Consider the following 20,434-nt stretch of genomic DNA (forward strand, 5'->3'; position numbering starts at 1 on the left):
GCCAACCCCCTCAACTCCGAAATCAACCTAGTGAACCTCCTCTGCACCCCCTCCAGTGCCAGTACATTTTTTTTCAAGTAAGGAGACCATAACTGTATGCACTACTCCAGGTATGGCCTCATGAGCACCCCATACAGCTGCAACATAAAATTCCTGCTTTTAAACTCAATCCCTTTAGCAATGAAGGACAAAATTCCATTTGCCTTCTTAATTACCAGTTGCACCTACAAACCAACTTCCTGTGATTCATGCACAAGGACACCCAGGTCCTCGGCACAGCAGCAGGCTGCAATTTTTTTTTACCATTCAAGGAATAGTCCTTTTTACTGTTATTCCTACCAAAACAGATGACTTCACATTAATTAACATTGTACACCTTGTTGCTCTTACCACAGCAAAACAATTAAAGGCTTGTCTCCAGAATCCTTGACTGATTAGAGATGGCAAGGCGAATGATTCAGTTAGAGCAAAGGTTATTAAAGGGGATGGGCTTTTGTGGTGCAGTGGTAATGTCTCTACCTCTGAGCCAGGCCCAGGTTCAAGTATCACCTGCTCGAGAGGTATGTTGTAAATTGTCTGAACAGGTTGATTTATTTTTTAAAATTACTCAAGGAACCACTGTGTCAGAGAAGCATACCATGTCCTGGGACTTTTCAGGCAGTGGCACCTACAGGGATAGAGGACAACAGAGGAGGCTGTGCTCATAGTTCTCACTCGTTCTTGGAGCATGTAGTGATTGGAATCAGTTGGATCATAGAATCATAAATAGTCATAGAGATGTACAACACGGAAAGAGACCCTTCGGTGCAACTCGTCCATGCCAACCAGATATTCCAACCCAATCTAGTCCCACCTGCCAGCACTCGGCCCATATCCCTCCAAACCCTTCTTATTCATATACCCATCCGAATGCCTCTTAAATGCTGCAATTGTACTAGCCTCCACCACTTCCCCAGGCAGCTCATTCCATATACATACCATCCTCTGAGTGAAAACGTTGCCCCTTGGGTCTCTTTTATATCTTTCCCCTCTCACCCTAAACCTATGCCCTCTAGTTCTGGACTCCCCCACCCCAGGGAAAAGACTTTGTCTATTTATCCTGTCCATGCCCCTCATGATTTTATAAACCTCTATAAGATCACCCCTCAGTCTCTGGCATGCCAGGGAAAACAGTCCTAGCCTATTTAACCTTTCCCTAGAGCTCAAATCCTCCAACCCTGGCAACATCCTTCTAAATCTTTTCTAAACCCTTTCAAGTTTCACAACATCTTTCCGATAGGAAGGAGACCAGAATTGCATGCAATATTCCAACAGTGGCCCAACCAATGTCCTGTACAGCCCCAACATGACCTCCCAACTCCTGTACTCAATACTCTGACCAATAAAGGAAAGCATACCAAATGCCTTCTTCACTATCCTATCTACCCTCGACTACATTTTCAAGGAGCTATGGACCTGCACTCCAAGGTCTCTTTGTTCAGCAACACTCCCTAGGACCTTACCAATAAGTGTATAAGGCCTGCTAAGATTTGCTTTCCCAAAATGCAGCACTTCACATTTATCTAGATTAAACTCCATCTGTCACTTCTCAGCCCATTGGCCAATCTGATCAAAATACCATTGTAATCTAAGGTGATCTTCTTCGCTGTCCTCTACACCTCCAATGTTGGTGTCATCTGCAAACTTACTAACTATACCTCTTATGCTCACATCCAAATCATTTACATAAGTGGTGAAAAGTGGTGGACCCTGCACCGATCCTTGTGGCACATCACTGGTCACAAGCCTCCAGTCTGAAAAACAACCCTCCACCACCACTCTCTGTCTTCTACCTTTGAGCCAATTCTGTATCCAAATGGCTAATTCTCCCTATATCCTGTGAGATCTAACCTTGCTCACCAGTCTCCCATGGGGAACCTTGTCGAACTCCTTACTGAAGTCCATATAGATCACATCTACTGCTCTGTCCTCATCAATCCTCTTTTCTACTTCCTCAAAAAACTCTATCAAGTTTGTGAGACATGATTTCCCACACATAAAGCCATGTTGACTATCCCTAATCAGTCCTCGCCTTTCCAAATACATGTACATCCTGTCCCTCAGGAGTTCTTCCATCAACTTGCCCACCACTGATGTCAGGTTCACTGGTCTATAGTTTCCTGGCTTGTCCTTACAACCTTTCTTAAACAGTGGCACCACATTAGCCAACCTCCAGTCTTCCAGCACCTCATCTGTGACTATCGATGATCCAAATATCTCAGTAAGTGGCCCAGCAATCACTTCCCTAGCTTCCCACAGAGTTCTAGAGTACACCTGATCAGGTCCTGGGGATTTATCCACTTTTATACGTTACAAGACATCCACCACCTCCTCCTCTGGACATTTCTCAAGATATCACCATCCATTTCCCTAAATTGTATATCTTCCATATTCTTTTACACAGTAAATATTGGTGCAAAATAATCGTTTAGTATCTGGATGTAGGTTTGCTCGCTGAGCTGGAAGGTTCATTTCCAGATGTTTCGTCACCCTACTAGGTAACATCTTCAGTGGGCCTCAGGCGAAGCACTGTACAAGATTCCTGCTTTCTGAATATATGTTTGGGTTTCTTTGGGCTGGTGATGTCATTTCCTGTTCTTTTTCAGATGGTGGTAGATGGGGTCTAACTTGATGTGTTTGTTGATCGAGTTCCAGTTGGAATGCTATGCTTCTAGGAATTCTCTGTTTGGCTTGTCCGAAGATTGATGTGTTGTCCCAGTCGAAGTGGTGTCCTTCATTATTTCTATGTAAGGATACTTGTGAGAGAGGGTCATGTCGTTTTGTGGCTAGTTGGTGTTCATGTATCCTGGTGGCTAGTTTTCTGCCTGTTTGTCCAATGTAGTGTTTGTTACAGTTCTTGCACGGTATTTTGTAAATGACATTAGTTTTGCTTGGTGTCTGTATAGGGTCTTTCAAGTTCATTAGCTGCTGTTTTAGTGTGTTGGTGGGTTTGTGGGCTACCATGATGCCAAAGGGTCTGAGTAGTCTGGTAGTCATTTCCGACTAGGACAACACATCCATCTTAGGACAAGTTGTATTTCCCGGAATATCCTCGCTAATACAGCTGTAATGATATCCCTTATCAAAAACACCACTCCCCCTCCTCTCTTGCCTCCCTTTCAGTCCTTCCTGTGGCATTTGTATCCTGCAACATTAAACTGCCAGTCCTGTCCATCCCTAAGCCACGTCTCTGTAATTGCTATGACATTCCAGTCCCATGTTCCTAACCATGCCCTGAGTTCATCTGCCTTCCCTGTTAGGCCTCTTGCATTGAAATAAATGCAGTCCTAACTTGTTCTCTGCTTTGTCCCTGCCTGTCCTGACTGTTTGACTCACCTTTGTTCTCAACTGTACCAGTCTCAGATTGAAATCTTTCCTATCTCCCAGGGTCCCACCAACCACTCCCCACCCCCCCAAGCTTAAATCTCCCAAGTAACTTTAGCAAATCTCCCTGCCAGTATATTAGTCCCCTTCCAATTTAGGTGCAATCCGTCCTTCTTGTACAGGTCACTTCTACCCAAAAACAGCTTCCAATGGTCCAAAAGTGTGAATCCTTCTCCCATACACCAGCTCCTCGGCCATGCATTCATGTGCTCTATCCTACTTCTGCCCTCACTAGCTCATAGCAGATGGAATAATCCAGATATTACTACTGAGGACCTCCTTTTTAAATTCCCACCTAACTCTCTGTAATCTTAATCTCCCTTCAAAATCTCAACATTTTCCCTTCCTATCTTGTTGGTTCCAATGTGTACAATGATCTCCTGCTGGTCCCTCTTCCCCTTGAGAAGGTTCTGCACCCTCTCTGAGACATCCTTGATCCTGGTACCAGGGAAGCAACACACCATTCTGATTTTTCACTGCTGGCCACAGAAACGTCTGTCTGTACCTCAGATTAGAGGTTCCCCTAACACAATCGATCGCTTGGAACCCGACATACCTCTCATTACATTAGAGCCAGTCTCAATACCAGAAACTTGGCTATTCATGCTACATACCCCTGAATGTGCGTCACCCCATTCATTTTCCAAAACAGCATACTTGTTTGAAATGGGGATAGCCACAGAACACTCCTGCACTACCTGCCTACCTCTCTGATATTTCCTGGAGTCAAACCATCTATGCGACTGTATCTGAGACTTCCCCCCCTTCCTTTAACTGCGATCCATCACATCCCCTTGTTCTTGTAAATTCCTCACTGCCTCTAATTGCCTCTCCAACCGATCCATTAAATCTGATAGGATTCGCAACCAATGGCATTTATTGCAGATATAATCCTCAGTAATTCTAAACTCTCCCAAAACTCCCACATCCGACAAGAAGAGCGTATCACTCTATAAAGGCCATTGATGCTTCTTTCAATCTACAGACCCAAAAAATCTACAGACCCACTTATTCCTCTACGAAACACTGCTCCAGGTTAAATTAATACTTATGGCTTCTATTTTAAGTTTAATCAAGAGACATAGCTCAATGCAACATATAAACAAGAAAGAACCCACTCTACTCACTACTGCAGGCTTATTTTAAGGCCGCGATCAAATCCACTTATCTGCTTCTATGCTGTGACCTTTCCCAAACAGGTTCCTCCAAGATCAGTTGCGAATTTCACTGTTTGTTTCATTTTCCAATGTCCAACGATACATGAGTTCAAACAGCAAAGGCAGTAACTGTGCAGGTTCACTGCTCTGTCAGTTAGCAATGTGGGTTTCTTTCTCTCTCTCTCCTGCACTGACCTCACTATGTGCTTCCTTTGTCTGTTCTTCTCCCTTTTAAAACTGCTGTTGTTTTATTTCTTCCAAAGTTCCAAAACAATGGAACAGCATATAAACCAGTAATTACTGCTCCTGGAATTTGAGGAAATCACCTCCAACACGTAAAATACCTCAAAACAGGAGCAGCTGTTACAGTCAGACATTTTTCCCATCCTCTATCTTGGATTACCCAGAATTCTTTTTGTTGACTACGAGATCCTTGATTGGGGTTGTTAACCTGCACTAATCATGAAAAGCCCTGCCTGACCAACATAACCAGGATCTTTACAGAGAGGTGGGAACCAGAGGTGGCGGGGGGAGGTGAAGTCTTTTATTTCCCCCTCCAATTCTACTTTGATTTAATCCCTATCCGTTCCCTGCACTTTATCAATCACCTAGGCTTTGGCCTCTGATGAGAAGGACACTGCTTGTCACTGGCCACTCAGGTGTTTCTTTTCTTCCTAGTGGTGGATTTGGTACTGGGTAATGAACCAGGCCAGGTGTTAGATTTGGAGATAGGTGAGCACTTTGGTGATAGTGACCACAATTCGGTTACGTTTACTTTCGTGATGGAAAGGGATAGGTATATATTGCAATTATGATGCGATTAGGCAAGATTTAAGATGCATGGGATGGGGAAGGAAACTGCAGGGAATGGGCATAATTGAAATGTGGAGCTTGTTCAAGGAACAACTACTGCATGTCCTTGATAAGTATGTACCTATCAGGCAAGGAGGAAGTGGTTGAGCGAGGGAACCGTGGTTTACTAACGAAGTTGAATCTCTTGTCAAGTAGAAGGAGGAGGCTTATGCAAGGATGATGAGAAGGCTCATTTAGGGTGCTTGAGAGTTATAAGTTAGCCAGGAAAGACGTAAAGAGAGAGCTCAGAAGAGGCAGGAGAGGACATGAGAATTCTTTGGCAATTAGGATCAAGGAAAATCGTAAGGCTTTCTATAGGTTTGTCAGGAATAAAAGAATGACTAGGGTAAGGGTAGGGCCTGTCAAAGACAGTCGTGGGAAGTTGTGTGTGGCATCCGAAGAGATAGGGGAGGTGCTAAATGAATAATTTTCATCAGTCTTCACAAAGTAAAAAGACAATTTGTTGAGAAGAATACTAAGATTTAGGCTATTAGACAAGATGGTGCTGAGGCTCAGAAGGAGGACGTGTTAGCAATTCTGGGAAGTGTGAAAATAGATATGCCTCCTGGACCAGGTGGGATTTACCCTAGAACTCTCTGGGAAGCTATAGAGGAGATTGCAGAGACTTTGGCTTTGATCTTTATGTCATCTTTGTCTACAGGAATAGTGCCAGAAGACTGGAGGATAGCTAGTATTGTCCTTTTGTTCAAGAAGGGGAGTAGTAATTATAGACCAGTGAGACTTACTTCGGGTAAAGTCTTGGAAAGGATTACAAGAGATAGGATTTATAGTCATCTGGAAAGTAAGTTAATTAGGGAGAATCAACATGATTTTATGAAGGGTAGGTAACTTTATTGAGTTATTTGAACAGGTGGATGAGGGTAAAGCGGTTGATGTGTTGTATATGAATTTCAGTAAAGCATTTGATAAGGTTCCCCACGGTAGGCTATTGCAGAAAACACGGAGGCACGGGATTGAAGGTGATTTACAGTTTGGATCAGAAATTGGACAGCTGAAAGAAGACAGAGGTTGATAGGAAATGTTCATCCTGGAGTTGTTACCAGTGGTATCCTGCAAGGATCTGCTTTGGGGGCACTGCTGTTTGTCATTTTTATAAATGACCTGGATGAGGGCATAGAAGGATGGATTAGTAAATTTGCAGAAAACACTAAAGTCAGTGGAGTTGTGGACAGTGCAGAAAGATGTTGCAGGTTACAAAGGGACATAGATAAGCTGCAGAGCTGGGCTGAGAGGTAGCAAATGGAGTTTAATGTCGAAAAGTGTGAGGTGATTCACTTTAGAAGGAGTAACAGGACTACAGAGTACTGGGCTAATGGTAAGATTCTTGGTAGTGTGGATGAGCAGAGAAATCTCACTGCCCATGCGCATAGATCCCTAAAAGTTGCCATCCAGCTTGGTAGGGTTGTTAAGAAGGCATACGGTGTGTTAGCTTTTATTGGTAGAGGGATTGAGTTTCAGAGCCATGAAATCATGTTGCAGCTGTACAGAACTCTGGTGTGGCCACACTTAGAGTATTGCATATTGTTCTGGTTGCTGCATTTTAGGGAGGAAATGGAAGCATTGGAAAGGGTGCAAAGTTACTAGGATGTTGCCTGCTTTGGAGGGAAGGTCTTATGAGGAAAGGTTGAGGGACTTGAGGCTGTTTTCATTAGAGAGAAGGTTAAGAACTGATTTAATAGAGACATACAAGATAATCAGAGGATTCGATAGTGTGGACAGTGAGAGCCATTTTTCTTGCATGTTGATGGCTAGCACAAGAGTGCATAGATTTAAATTGATGGATGATAGATATAGGACAGATGACAGTCATAGGTTTTTTACAGAGTAGAATGGGCGTGAAGTGCCCTGCCTGCAACAGTAGTAAACTCACCAACTTTAAGGACATTTCAATGATCATTAAATAAATATATGGATGATCATGGAATAGTGTAGGTTAAATGGGCTTCAGATTGGTTTCACAGGTAGCGCAACATTGAAGGCTGAAGGGTCTGTACTTCGCTGTAACATTCTATGTTCTACCATTGTTTGGCAGTGGTATGGAGGTTTATTTAAAAAATACAGGGGATTCAGAATCTCTTCAGTTGAGGGGACTGACTCCGAATTGACTTGCCACAGCCAGTGTATTGTGCAACAAAAAAAAACCCAAGAGATCTTTAGGGAGAAGTGTTTTATTTTCCCCCTTCCATTTTGATTTAACCCTTACACCCCCAACCCCCCAACTTCACTTTTTCGATCACTTAGGCATTGCCCTCTGATGAGAAGGGCACTGCTTGTAATGGCCACTCGGGTGATTTTCTACTTGGTGGTGGAATGTCAACAAAGTTTTCTGCACTTTGTTACTTCACTGTGTCTTACACCTACATACGCACGACATGGGTGCTGGGGAGGAATAAGAGCTACTGCTGTTTGGCCGTCGTGTGGGGGTTTATGAGATCTTTAGGGAGTGGTGGGCACTGCAGGGCATGGTGTGCTTTATTTCCCCCACCAACTCTATTTTGATTTAATCCCACCCTCCCCTTCACTTTTTCGTTCACGTAGGCATTACCCTTGAAGGGAAGGGCACTGCTTGTCACTGGCCACTCAGATGACTTTTCTTCCTGGTGACATGGGTGCTGGGGAGGAATGAACACTACTGCTATTTGGCAGTAGTATGGGCAATGTTTTAAAAAGTATGTAACCAGGAGATTTAGAATCTCTTCAATTCAGGGGACTGACTCTGAACTGGCTAGCAACAATCAGTGTTACTGTGGGTTTTCGTTTTTGGTCTTGGTTTTACTCATTTGTGGGGAACTGGCTCTTGAGCTGGCTGGCCACAGCCAGTGTGCCTTGGAAAAAAGAAAGAATTATATAGAACCGGGAGATATTTATGGATAGTTGGGTATGGCAGGGCATGGAGTGCTTTATTTCCCCTTCCAATTCTATTATGATTTAGTCCCTATCCTCCCTTCACTTGTTCTTTCATGCAGGCATTGCTCAATTGGGCTCTACTTGTCACTGGTTTCTTGGCCATACTGATGTTTTCTTCCTGGTGGTGGCATGTTAATGAAATTACCTACACCTGGTGTATTCACTTTGTCTTACACCTACACATGAAAAAGAAAAATTATATAACCAGGAAATTTAGAATCTCCTCAGCTCAGAGGACAGATCAAACTGGCTACCCACAGCCACTGCACTGTGCATAAGTAAATAAAGAGTGACTTGGTGATAGGATAGGGTTTGGAATGGCCTGCCTACCAACGTAGTTAACTCAGCCACATTAGTGAAATTTAAACAATCTTTGTATCAGCACATGGAAGATGATGGGATAGTATAGGGCTATGTGTTTAGGTTAGTTCACAGGTCAATGCAACATTGAGGGACGAAGGGCTGGTTCTGCACTTATTGTTCTATGTTCTATATAAACCAGCCTCTGTGCAGTTATTGCTGTGGCTTCAGAAGGAAACAATTCGCGCCTGAAGAACATTTGCTTGCAACAGTATTCATGGAATTGGGGAAAGCATTTTTGGCATTATGTCCTTATTTGGAAAGCTGAAGTCATTGATCCTGCTGTGAAGACTGGGTCCAATATGTGGAAAGAATGTGATATTTTTTCTGGGCAAATGACATTGGGACAGATGAAAAGCAATGAGTAATCCTTCTGAGTGCTTGCAGATCTGCAGCATTATCACTTATAAGGGGCTTAACTTTCCCAGAGGCACCTGACACTAAAATCTTCCAAGAGTTGATGGCGCTTGTTAAGGAATATTATGACCGCAAACCTCTAATTCTGAGAAGTTATAGGTTTTATTTGCTGTTACAGAATCAGGTGAATCTGTATTGGGATTTTTGACGACATTGAGATGTTTGGCAGAGGTATGTTATTTTGGGTTAACTCAGAATGATACCCTGTGGAACTGTTTGGTATGTGGGATTAATGATGTAACGATGCAGAAGCTCCTACCAGCTGAAGCCCAACCAGACTTCAAACAGGGACTACAACTGGCTTTGTCATTAGAAAATGTGGCAAGTCGAAAATGGGAGCTACAAACATGCCAATGGAAGTGGACTCCCTCATCTTCTGATTAAGGTTGAGGAACACCACTTGAGTTTAGGCAATCGCAGAGCCTCTCACAGGGCATACCTTGAGCAGAGGGACCCCAGGCCAGCCTACAGCAGAACCCCACTACAAAGCCAAGCCTCCGCCAAGTGGCTAAAACATTCTTCAGGATCAGGGTCAGCAAACCATTGTAGTTGCTGCCGGTATGCAGACCTAAGACAACAAAGGAGTCCTATTTGGCCTGACATGAGTAAGACAACTCATAGGCCAGTATCTAGGAGAGTGCACAGCCTGGAAAGTCCCCTACATGTTGGGTGGAACAATTAAAGTGCTTAGTGACACCCAAATTGGAACCAATTAAAATTCATGTTTGGTTAAATGGTCATCCTGTTCCACTGGAGTTCAATATCAGCGCACCTGTATCTATAGTTGCAGAATTTGTCTTTAACAAGACTTGCTCGGGTGTCCAACCCTTAAGTTCATGCAAGACCTCAGCCAGACTGAGAACATATACTGGGGAACCATAGCAGATTAAGGGTATGACTTTAGTTCCAGTTTCCTGAGAAGCAGTTTGTGCAGTTACCACTAATGGTAGCAAAAGGTTCAGGCCTGAGCCTATAAGGGTAGAATTGCTTGAGAGATTCACCCAGATTGGGTCAATATTTTTCAGCTACAAACTGGCTTCCTCAGTGAAATATCCAGGAGCGTTTCAGGAAGGACTTGGCACTATCAAAGGGGCCAAAGCCACTTTACATGTTGACAGGAAGCAATTTCAAGATTTTGCAAGACCCACATGGAGCCATTTGCCTTGCGGACAAAAATAGAGATGGAAATCAGGAGGCTGGAGAGCGAAAGAATCCTCAAACCAGTGCAGTTTGCATACTGGGCAGCATCAGTTGTACCAATTGTGAAGCCTAATGGCTCAGTTTGTCTTTGTGAGGATTTTAAGCAAATGATAAACCACTTCTCACAGCTGGATAAATGCCCATTCCTTCGAATACAGGAATTATGCAGAAAATTTGTGGTGGTGGTGCTGGTGGGAGTGGGGGGAGGGGGGGTTACTGTCCCTTACGAAGCTGGACATGAGCCGTGCCTACCTGCAACTGGATCAGGAATCCCAGAAGTACACTACAATTAGTACCAATATGGGTTTATATCAATATACAAGAATGCTATTTGGGGTATCATCAGCCTGTGCTCTTTTCCAACAGACCTTTACAAGGGCTACTCCAGATTACCATTTATCTGAAAGACATACTAATAACAGGGAAGAGCAATAAAGAGCACTTGGTGAACTCTGACACAGTGCTTCAACATTTCTCCCAGGTGGGTGCATGTCTTAGAAGGGAAAATTGTGTTTTCCAGGCACCCCAAGTGACCTACTTGGGTTACAAAACTGGGTTACACCTGTTACAAGATAAAATGAGGGTGATCAGAGGAGCCCCGGCTCCCACGTCTATACTACAGCTTAGGTCTTTCCTTGGGTTAGTGAATTATCATGGAAAATTCATCCGTAACCTGGCCTCCATCTTGGCACTTTTACACCTGCTATTGAAAAAGGGTCAGCCTTGGAAACAGTTGTGGAGCCAAGACATAGTCTTCAGTGTAGTGAAAAAGCAGATATTGTCACCGAAGGTACTGGCCCACTACGATCTGAAGCTGATATGCAATGCTTCTTCATATGGTATTAGGGTAGTCTAGGCTCACCAGTGGCCCAAAGGAGAGGAATGCTTGATCGTGTATGCCTCCTGGACTATGGCTGATGCCGAATGGAAATATGCCCAGATATGGAAGGAAGGTTTGGCAGTCATCTTTGGTGCAAGGAGGTTCCACCAGTACCTTTATGTATGGAAATATGCCATAGTAACATATCATAAGCCCTGCTAGGGCTATTTAAGGAAAACAAGGTAGTGCCAAATATAGCTTCCAGTAGAATTCAGCATTGCGCCCTTATTCTCAGCCCGTAAGAGTATGAGTTAGAACACTGTCAAGGAAGCCAAGTGGCTAATGCAGATATCTTGAGCCATCTCCCACTGGCAGATATTCCACCGGTGATGCCTCTCCTGCAAGAGCCGTTTAAACATCCTGGACACCCTTCCAGGCACCGCTGACAATATCTGACTGCGGACACAAAAAGATCCCGTCCTGGCAAAACAGAAATAGCTGGTGGAAATGGGGGAAACAAAAGGGCTAACACAACTAGGATTGAAACCTTTTGGGACCCAGCAAGATCAGAGTACAAAGGATTGCATATTCCTATGAGGAGCAAGAGTGATTGTCTAGTGTACAGTTCACTGCCAAATATTGGCTGAACTCCACTAGGGTCATCAAGCGGTTTCCAAGATAAAGATCCTAACAAGAAACTGTTTGGTGGCCAGGGATCGATGTTGACATTGCTGTGTTGGTGGAGCAGTGCCCAGAGTGCAAATAAGGTCAAATTACCACCAGCAGCACCCCCACATTCATGGGGATGGTCGGGTAAACACTGGACTTGGTTGCATGTCGACTATGCTGGTGCTTTCATGGGCTCAATGTTCCTGGTCATTGTGGACATCCATTCAAAGCAGTTGGATGCACATAATGTTCATTCAGCAAATTCAGAGATGATGACTGAGAAGCTACAGGCATTACTCGCAATGCATGGTCTCCTGGAACTATTTGTCACGGACAATTGGTTAGCATTTACCAGCAGGGAATTCAAATATTTCCGAAAGTTAAACGGCATTTGGCACATAAGGACAGCTCCATACCATCCATTGTCCAGTGGTCTAACGGAAAGAGCCATCCAAAAGTTGAAAGCAGGCTTTAAGAAGCAACATACAGCATCATTTGATACCAAACTGTTCCAGTTTCTGTTCGATTGTAGGACGCATAACAGGGATAGCTCCAGCAGAGTTGGTGATGGGGAGAAACCTCCAGGTTAAATCTGATACTTCCAGACCTGGGGACAGGGGAGGGTGAAATGGCAGCAGGAACACCAATGCCAGCCACATGCCCCCTCTAAGCGAGGTGGACAATTACATTCAGGGGACAAAATTTGGTGCCAAAACTATGGAAATGTCCCTGTATGGATACGACGCAAGGCTGATGAGAGGTCAGGTCCCATGACTTAAAAAGTACGAGTAAGTGAAACAGTCCTGAACAAACACATGGATCACCTGAAAGCTGTTACCTCTCAAACAGGGCAGGAGCAAAACATACCTGGCTCCTCAGAACACTCAAAAGAAACTGTAGTGTGAAGGAAACCTCAGAGTTCAAGATGGATGCAGCCTCAATACCATTACTATTAGAAAAAGAGGAGGAAACTCTCCCGAGATACACCAGGCGCAAGAGATGGGCTACAACCATGTCAGAGTCCGAGTCAAAGGAACCGAATCTGGGGTGAAAATGTAGCAAGAAAAGCTACATGAGAAAGACCAGGCTTACATTGCTGAACCTTTTGGGGGGGGGGGGAAGTAATGTAGTGCCCAAGTAAATAAAGGGTGACTTGGTGACAGGAATATGCCTCTTTATATTATATTTTTTTAAAACCAGGAGATTTAAGATCTCCCCAGTTCAAAGGACTGACTCCGTGCTAGTTGGTTACATCCAGTGTATTGTGTACAAGTAAATAAAGTGTAACTTGGTGACAGGATACCAACCTCTGTGCTGTTACTTCAGAGCACAATTGAGGGAGCTGTGGGATTGCAATTAAATGAACCCTAATGATGGGAACAAGAGGGTGCTTCTTCAACCGAACCAATATTAAGGTTGGTGCAGCAGTATGGCCTTCTAATATAGAAGAGCCTGGTGAGCAGCATTAACACTGTCAAGTGCTAAAACAAATACCTCTGACTTGCACAGCACACCTCAGGTGAACATGCCTTGTAGCTTCAATCATTCCTTTCTTTTCAGGCACCTCGTGCCACCATCTGAGCAGCCTACACTCCCACTCACTCTTTGATTATGTCCCTTCGTTTTCAGCAATGCCTTTCAGTCATCATACACAAGTGCTGCTCTTCAATCCTTTGAACATAAGCCATTCTTAATAATCTTACCTCACTGCTTTCTGTCCGAGCATACAAAAAGGTGCACAGCTTGGCAGGAGTCAGAAATGTGGTCTCCAAATAAAATGTGTTGCTGTTGGTACGGATATGGATCCTAGCTTTGTTTGCTTTTTTGTAGGATATGTGGTGCATTTCTGGTTTCAGTCCTACTTAGACATTTCCAACCCCCGAATTTAACTGTTTCCAGAATATATTGGTATCATTTTGTGCCCTTCAACGAACTGGAAAACCTCATTACCTTTACTACTAATTTCCATCCTTCTCTAACCATCTCTGACTCTTTGCTTCTTTTCCACAGGTGGGACTAGATTGGGTTGGGATATCTGGTCGGCATGGATGGGTTGGACCGAAGGTTTTGTTTCCATGCTGTATATCTCTACGACTCTATGACTGTCACTATTCCCGGCTTAGGCTATCAACTAATAATCACGATAAGCACACTGACGCCCATAGGTACCTCAAGTACTTCTTCAAAGCTTGTCATCTGTCTCCTATAAATTCTCCCAGCTTAATTTTCTTCATTGCACCTGTTGTTTTGCAACCTTCCACGGTAATGCTTCTTATATGTTCTCCTTTTTCCTCTGCTGAAGATTCCACTTCACCATGGGCCTTTAACTATGTCCAACCATTTCCTGCACTCATCTTCCCTCCCACCCCAAGGAACACTTCTCCTCACCTTCTATATTTCAATCATTTCTGCTATGTCTACCACCTCCTGTGTGCTGCCATAATCAAACATTTCTCCTCCTCCTTATCAGTGTTCAAAAGAACTGTTCTGCCACAAAATCATACTCATTAATCATCATCAAGGCCTTATTCCCTTCAAGTGGCACACTCCATTACAAATGTAAATATAAAGCACGAACTCCCCTGCGCAAAACCATGTTGCCTATCAGAAGATGGCAAAACAAAAGATGGCTTGAATTGTTTGATGATTTAGGTTCTTACCTACAATGGGAGAAGGAACATCACTTACAATCACTTTTCTCCCCTCACCATGCAATGCCACAAATATTCCTTTCAGATGGTGCAGCAGTTTGGAATTACTACTTTCAATTTTATATATTGTATTAACTACTCAACGCAGCCTCCATTACAGAGGGGAGAATGATTTTGATTGTCTGTTACTTTGTGAACTCTTCTACTCAGTCTGAGGCAGTGGTATGGTAATGATGTCACTGGACTAGTAACCCAGAGCCTGAGGTTAATATTCAGGGTATATGGGTTCAAATCCGAATCTGGTAGATGGTGAAATTTGAATTCAATAAAAAGCTAGCCTGATGTCAACCTTGTTAATTAACCATTCTTGATTGTACTAAAAGCCCACCTGACTTGTTAATGTCCTTTAGGAAAGAAAGCCTGCTGTCCTTACCTCATTTGGCCTACAAGTGACTTTGCAACAGACCTTCAGCATTGTAGTTGGCACAACCACTTCCTGGGAAATTCGGGATGAACAATATCGGCTGATGTAACCAGCAACACCCACATCCAATGAATTAAGAAAAACAGAAGGGGGAAGAGGAAGGAAATTACAAAATCGGTAACATATCTCACTACTCAGTTTGGACCACAAAATCCCGTCCACGGTTATCAGAAAAATGTCTGCCCTGGATTTGGTGATTCAGCCTGACCAGACCTGTACCCAGCAGACAAATCTCTGAAAGCCTCAAGATACTTGAGAATGATTGTTGATGTGCAGGGGGAGTGGACTCCTTTATCAGCCTGTACCAGGAGAAGGCTGTTGACAGAATAGTTTACCTACATGATAGATATGCTTTCCAAATGGGGGTTGGAGAAGCAATCTGTAATTAGATATAACTGCTCTACACAAATATGAGCACTATAGTTTCATTCAGTGGGTGAGAATCAAAGCTTTCCATTCAAGTCTGGAATCAGGTAGGAGCGCCCTCTCTTCTATCCTGTTCGTCTGGTTTATCGAGCCATTTGCCAAGTCTACCAGATAGAATGCAGACATTTGAAAAGAGATTATACCAGTCTCCCTGTACGTGGATGATGTCACCATCTTCAGAATAGATCTGTTGATGATTGCGCCAATCGGTATAGCATCTAAGACAAGAATGAACAGGACACAGGAGGCAAAAGTAAGGCCAGGTTTTTTGGGAACCGAACCAACTGATCCTTTATCCCTTTCATTGTCAGGTAAGAATATTTTAATTTCCATGGTATTGGTCAGAACAACCAGGGTAACCAAGGAGTGATTTGGAGAAAATTTCAGAGATGGCTGCATCAAAATCCAAAGTTTTGAGGTATTCACCCATTTCAGAATATGGTCCTGATGTTCAGTTCATTATATCGAATGAACTAACTTTGCAGACCCATGTTACTCCTTTGCAAAAAGGAACAAGGCAAGGATCCTTTTTTCATTCACTCGTGGGCATTGTCGGGTTGGCCAGTATTCATTACACAACTGTAAAATGACTGAGAATCAACATTGTAATTTTCAAATCAATGCTAGCAAGTGAGAAAATCTCCAAATTAAAATGGGTGAATAGCAATAAGCTATCTGAATTTCTTTACAAAGAAAGGAGCAAGCTTGAGGAAGCTACTAATAATAAGGACTAGGTTGATCTCATACATGCTGCAAGGTAGACAGAAGTTGAATTCCAGGTCTATACAGAAATCATAACATGGCAGATTCTGTAGAAACTGTCTGGAAGATGAAACTTCTGATAGGCAATTACCCAGCATGTTCAACTTTCAAAATAAGCATCACCAACCCCAACTCAGAGTTGGAGGCTTTGAATGGTTCCAACTTGCGTAGTCACCCAGGAAAGTTAGAAGAATTTAAACGTATTCTAACTCCTGGGTAATGATAAACTTGAACCCCCAACAGACTGTCACATTCCCTACCAAACACATGACCACCTCTCACTGGACATGACTATGCCCCCCTTTTCCCCAATCTAAACATATGTTTGGCTCAATCCTGGACCTGATACATCCACCCCCTGCCATCTCATGAAGTCAGACCCTCCCAACCCACTCTTTAAATAACATTGAATGTAAAACAAAATAAGAAACAATTATGCTCAGAATTATTAATCACAATTACATTTTTAAAATTACTATGAATTACATTGTTAAAAAATAAAATAATTACTTATTAATTAATAAAAATAACCTGAAATGCTTAAAAGGAGCGAACAAAAGGCTATATAATCCCTACAGAAGTTTTACATTACCTTGCAGTGTAAATCTCTATTCTGCTTGCTGCTATCCTTAAGAAGCATTCCCAGACCTTCTAGTGTTATGGAGGGTGTAGTTTCATCCCTCCTTTGCACTATATCGAGGCCTAACCTGCAGGCTGCAATTTGGGAATCTACAGCGATCAGACAAGAAGTCTGGCTACAAAACACATGGAAAGGTAAGTGGACATTTTTTTATGATTTATCATTGGATGGATATGTTCTAGTGCCAATTGAAAGTTCAGGGCCATAAATACAGAAGTAGTTTGTCATGTTGTCTCAGTTGTAGCACTGTCACTTCCAAGTCAGAAGGTTGCCTGTAGTGGACCAACATTTCAGTGCAGTTCTTGGCAGTATGCAGCACAATTGCAGATATTAGCCTAGTTTTTGTAATTCTTTCATGGGATGTGCAATTTAATGGCAAAGTCAGCATTTGTTGCCCATCCCTAATTCGAATGGCTTCCATGCCATTTCAGAGGGCAGTTATGTATCAACCACATTGCTATGAGGTCTGGAATATCATGTAGGCTAGACCAGGCAAGATGGCATATTTCCTTCCCTTGCCATTTATTTTTCCCATCCATTTAAATCTGATGAGCTTTCTAAATGCTCATCTGCTCCCTGAATTAGAATGAATCCATAGCAGTTGTTGTGGATACTTATACAAATGAATTTTTCCTGGAGAAATGAATGTTGCTAATGTCAATTCTAAACCTGCTGGAGATAACACAGAAAAAAAATTGGGTCCTCTGTAGCAGGGTTTATGCAGAATTAGAGCAAGCCTGTAGAATTTACCATATCAAAAGTTGGCCCAGGTGGATCAGATAACAGTGACAGTCCATGCTTATCTAACTGACCACAGTGAGACAAGCAGCCACGGAACTAACTACAGAGCCTGCGACTATGGAACTGGTCATAACAAGAATTGCTTCTTGCGAAATCTATATTCCAGTCAGAATCAATGTGCATGTAATCCACATCCCAGTGACTGAGTGAAATAACTACAGAGGCTGGTATCCCATCACCAAGTCGCTCTTTATTTGTTCATGAACAGTCCCTGACTATAGTACTGCTTCATACAAAGTCAAGCACCAGAAATGTCTGTATCCAAAACACTCAACCCTTTTGTCAGTCAGAGCTTCCTCATTGGACCAGACTAACAGTCCCAATTAGTGAACTCATTCTATGATGTCCAGCTGGCTGATCTCATTACAATCACAAGATCCCTGGTCCCCTGAGTCAACAGACAAAGACCACTCCTTCTTTGAATGCCTCCTGTGATGGTGTAGCATTCAGTCAAGTTCTTCCAACTTGGTATCCAACATGAGTACTGTGTAACACACGGGAGCTTGCCTTTTACACCAGGAGTACCTTGGTAGACTTTCTCTCATCTTCTGACAGCAAAGGCAGCTACTTGGATTAGATTAGATTAGATTAGATTAGATTACATTACAGTGTGGAAACAGGCCCTTCGGCCCAACAAGTCCACACCGCCCCGCCGAAGCGCAACCCACCCATACCCTTACGTTTACCCCTTACCTAACACTACGGGCAATTTAGCATGGCCAATTCACCTGACCTACACATCTTTGGACTGTGGGAGGAAACCGGAGCACCCGGAGGAAACCCACGCAGACACGGGGAGAACGTGCAAACTCCACACAGTTAGTCGCCTGAGGCGGGAATTGAACCCGGATCTCTGGCGCTATGAGGCAGCAGTGCTAACCACTATGCCACCATGCCGCCCAGAAATGGACTTCTGTCAAGTCCATTTCTGTTGTCAGAGGACTTGACAATATTTGTCAGAGGATGAATCTAAGGGTTCCGACAGCATTTCCAAAGGTTCCGAGGGGAAGGACACATTTTGTTCCTGCACCATTTGTGAATTTGCAGCTTTCATATGGTCCACATGCTTATTCAGGACCATGGCACCTACCCAAACTTTATGCATCCTCATCTTGTGGGGCCATTTCCGTGGTTTCAGCAACAAACCTTGTCTCCTGTATCGAACTGTCTCTCTCACTTGGAGTCCAGATTCTGTCTCACCTTCCCCCAAACCCACAGGTCCAGGAAGATTTGTCTTAACCTGGTGCAACTCTGCCAGTGCTATCAATGTAGTATAATCAAACAAGATTCATGGCAGCCCAGTATCTAGTCTATAGGCTGTTTCCTTGATCCAATCTTCAAAGTTTGGACCACCCTTTCTGCCAGGTCATTGGATGGTGGTTGATATGGAGCTGTTCTTGTACATCAAATCCCATTAAGAAATAATCAAATTCACTGATGGCCCATTATCTGTGACCAACAATTTCGTGATTCTGTAGTACAAAAGACATGCACAACTTTTGTATCATCATCCTAATGTTTGATTAATGGATCCTATGCATGTCCGATCACTTTGAGTGGGTATCTACAATGACTAAGAACATTGAACTCATGAAAGAGCCTGCACAGTTGACACGCCCCTGTGTCCAAGGTTTATGTGGCCATTCCATAGTTGTGAGGGAGCTGCTGATGGCCATTTTTGTCCTTGTTGACACTCTGGGACATGCCTCACCAATGTGGCTACATCTGTGTCTAAGCCGAGCTACTAGACATAACCAGGATCATCTGGGTCTCCAAGAAGTTGAAGTCCGCCAGTATTTGAAAGCAATCTTGACTCAGGATTATCACTCTCACTCCCCATGACAGTACGCTGTCCTATACTGTGAGCTGGTCTCTCAGGACGCCTCCCCCCAACTAATCCCAATTGCTTCAGTTGGAAAGGACAAGATCTTTCTGTGACCAAAGTCTGGTACTGTTAGCTGTAACTGGGAATGTGTCCAGAAAATTTTGTTATAGACTCTTCCATTGGAGATACCATAGCTAATATGAGACAGTTCAATGTAACTGCATTCACTAGTTAGCCTCCTGGACAGTGTTCTAATTTATAATCATAACCACTTTATTATTAGAGTCCACTGCTTACCAACACTCTTGAGCTGTTCAGGGAGAGGTGGGCACCGCAGGGAGTGGAGTGCTTTATTTCCCAGTCCAACTCTATTTTGTTTAATCCCTGCCCTCCCCTTCACTTTTTGATCATGCAGCATTGCCCTTTGATGAGAAAAAATCTAACCAGGAGAAAAAAAATCTAACCAGGAGAAAAATATAGACCCCACAGCTGAATATGGTCCGAAGCTATGGGCAGCACTGCCTTGTCCCCTTTAAACAGACCAAGCAGAGGTTTGTGGTCCATAATTGTCACGTACTTTCATCCATAAAGATACTGGTGAAACTTCCTTACTTCAAATATGACCGCTAATCCTTCATTTTCTACCTGGGTTCTTATGTTCTTCATTAGCCAAAGTCCTGGATGAAAAAAACTATGGAGCACTCCTCTCCATTGGGTCATCTCTGAGCTAATTTCACCCTGATGCCATACATGGAGGCATCGCACATCAATACCAGATTGTAAATCAAGACCAGGTAGCGTGCCAATACCTTAGAGGATGACAGCTGTTTCTTTACTTCATTGAAAGCTAGGGCTTGTCTATGAAACCATTTCCAAGGCTGACCCTTTTTTTAGGAGTTTATGCAAAGGTGCCAGGATAGAAATCTAGTTGTGGGTGAACTTTGCATAATTTACCAACCAAAAAAATTACCTAAGCTCCAGAACAGACATAGGACCTGGGGCCCTTTTGATTGCCCTCA

Source organism: Chiloscyllium plagiosum, unplaced genomic scaffold (assembly GCF_037043375.1).
Source record: "Chiloscyllium plagiosum isolate Xiang-an unplaced genomic scaffold, Cpla_swu_hap1 HiC_scaffold_37, whole genome shotgun sequence".
Lineage (NCBI taxonomy): Eukaryota > Metazoa > Chordata > Chondrichthyes > Orectolobiformes > Hemiscylliidae > Chiloscyllium > Chiloscyllium plagiosum.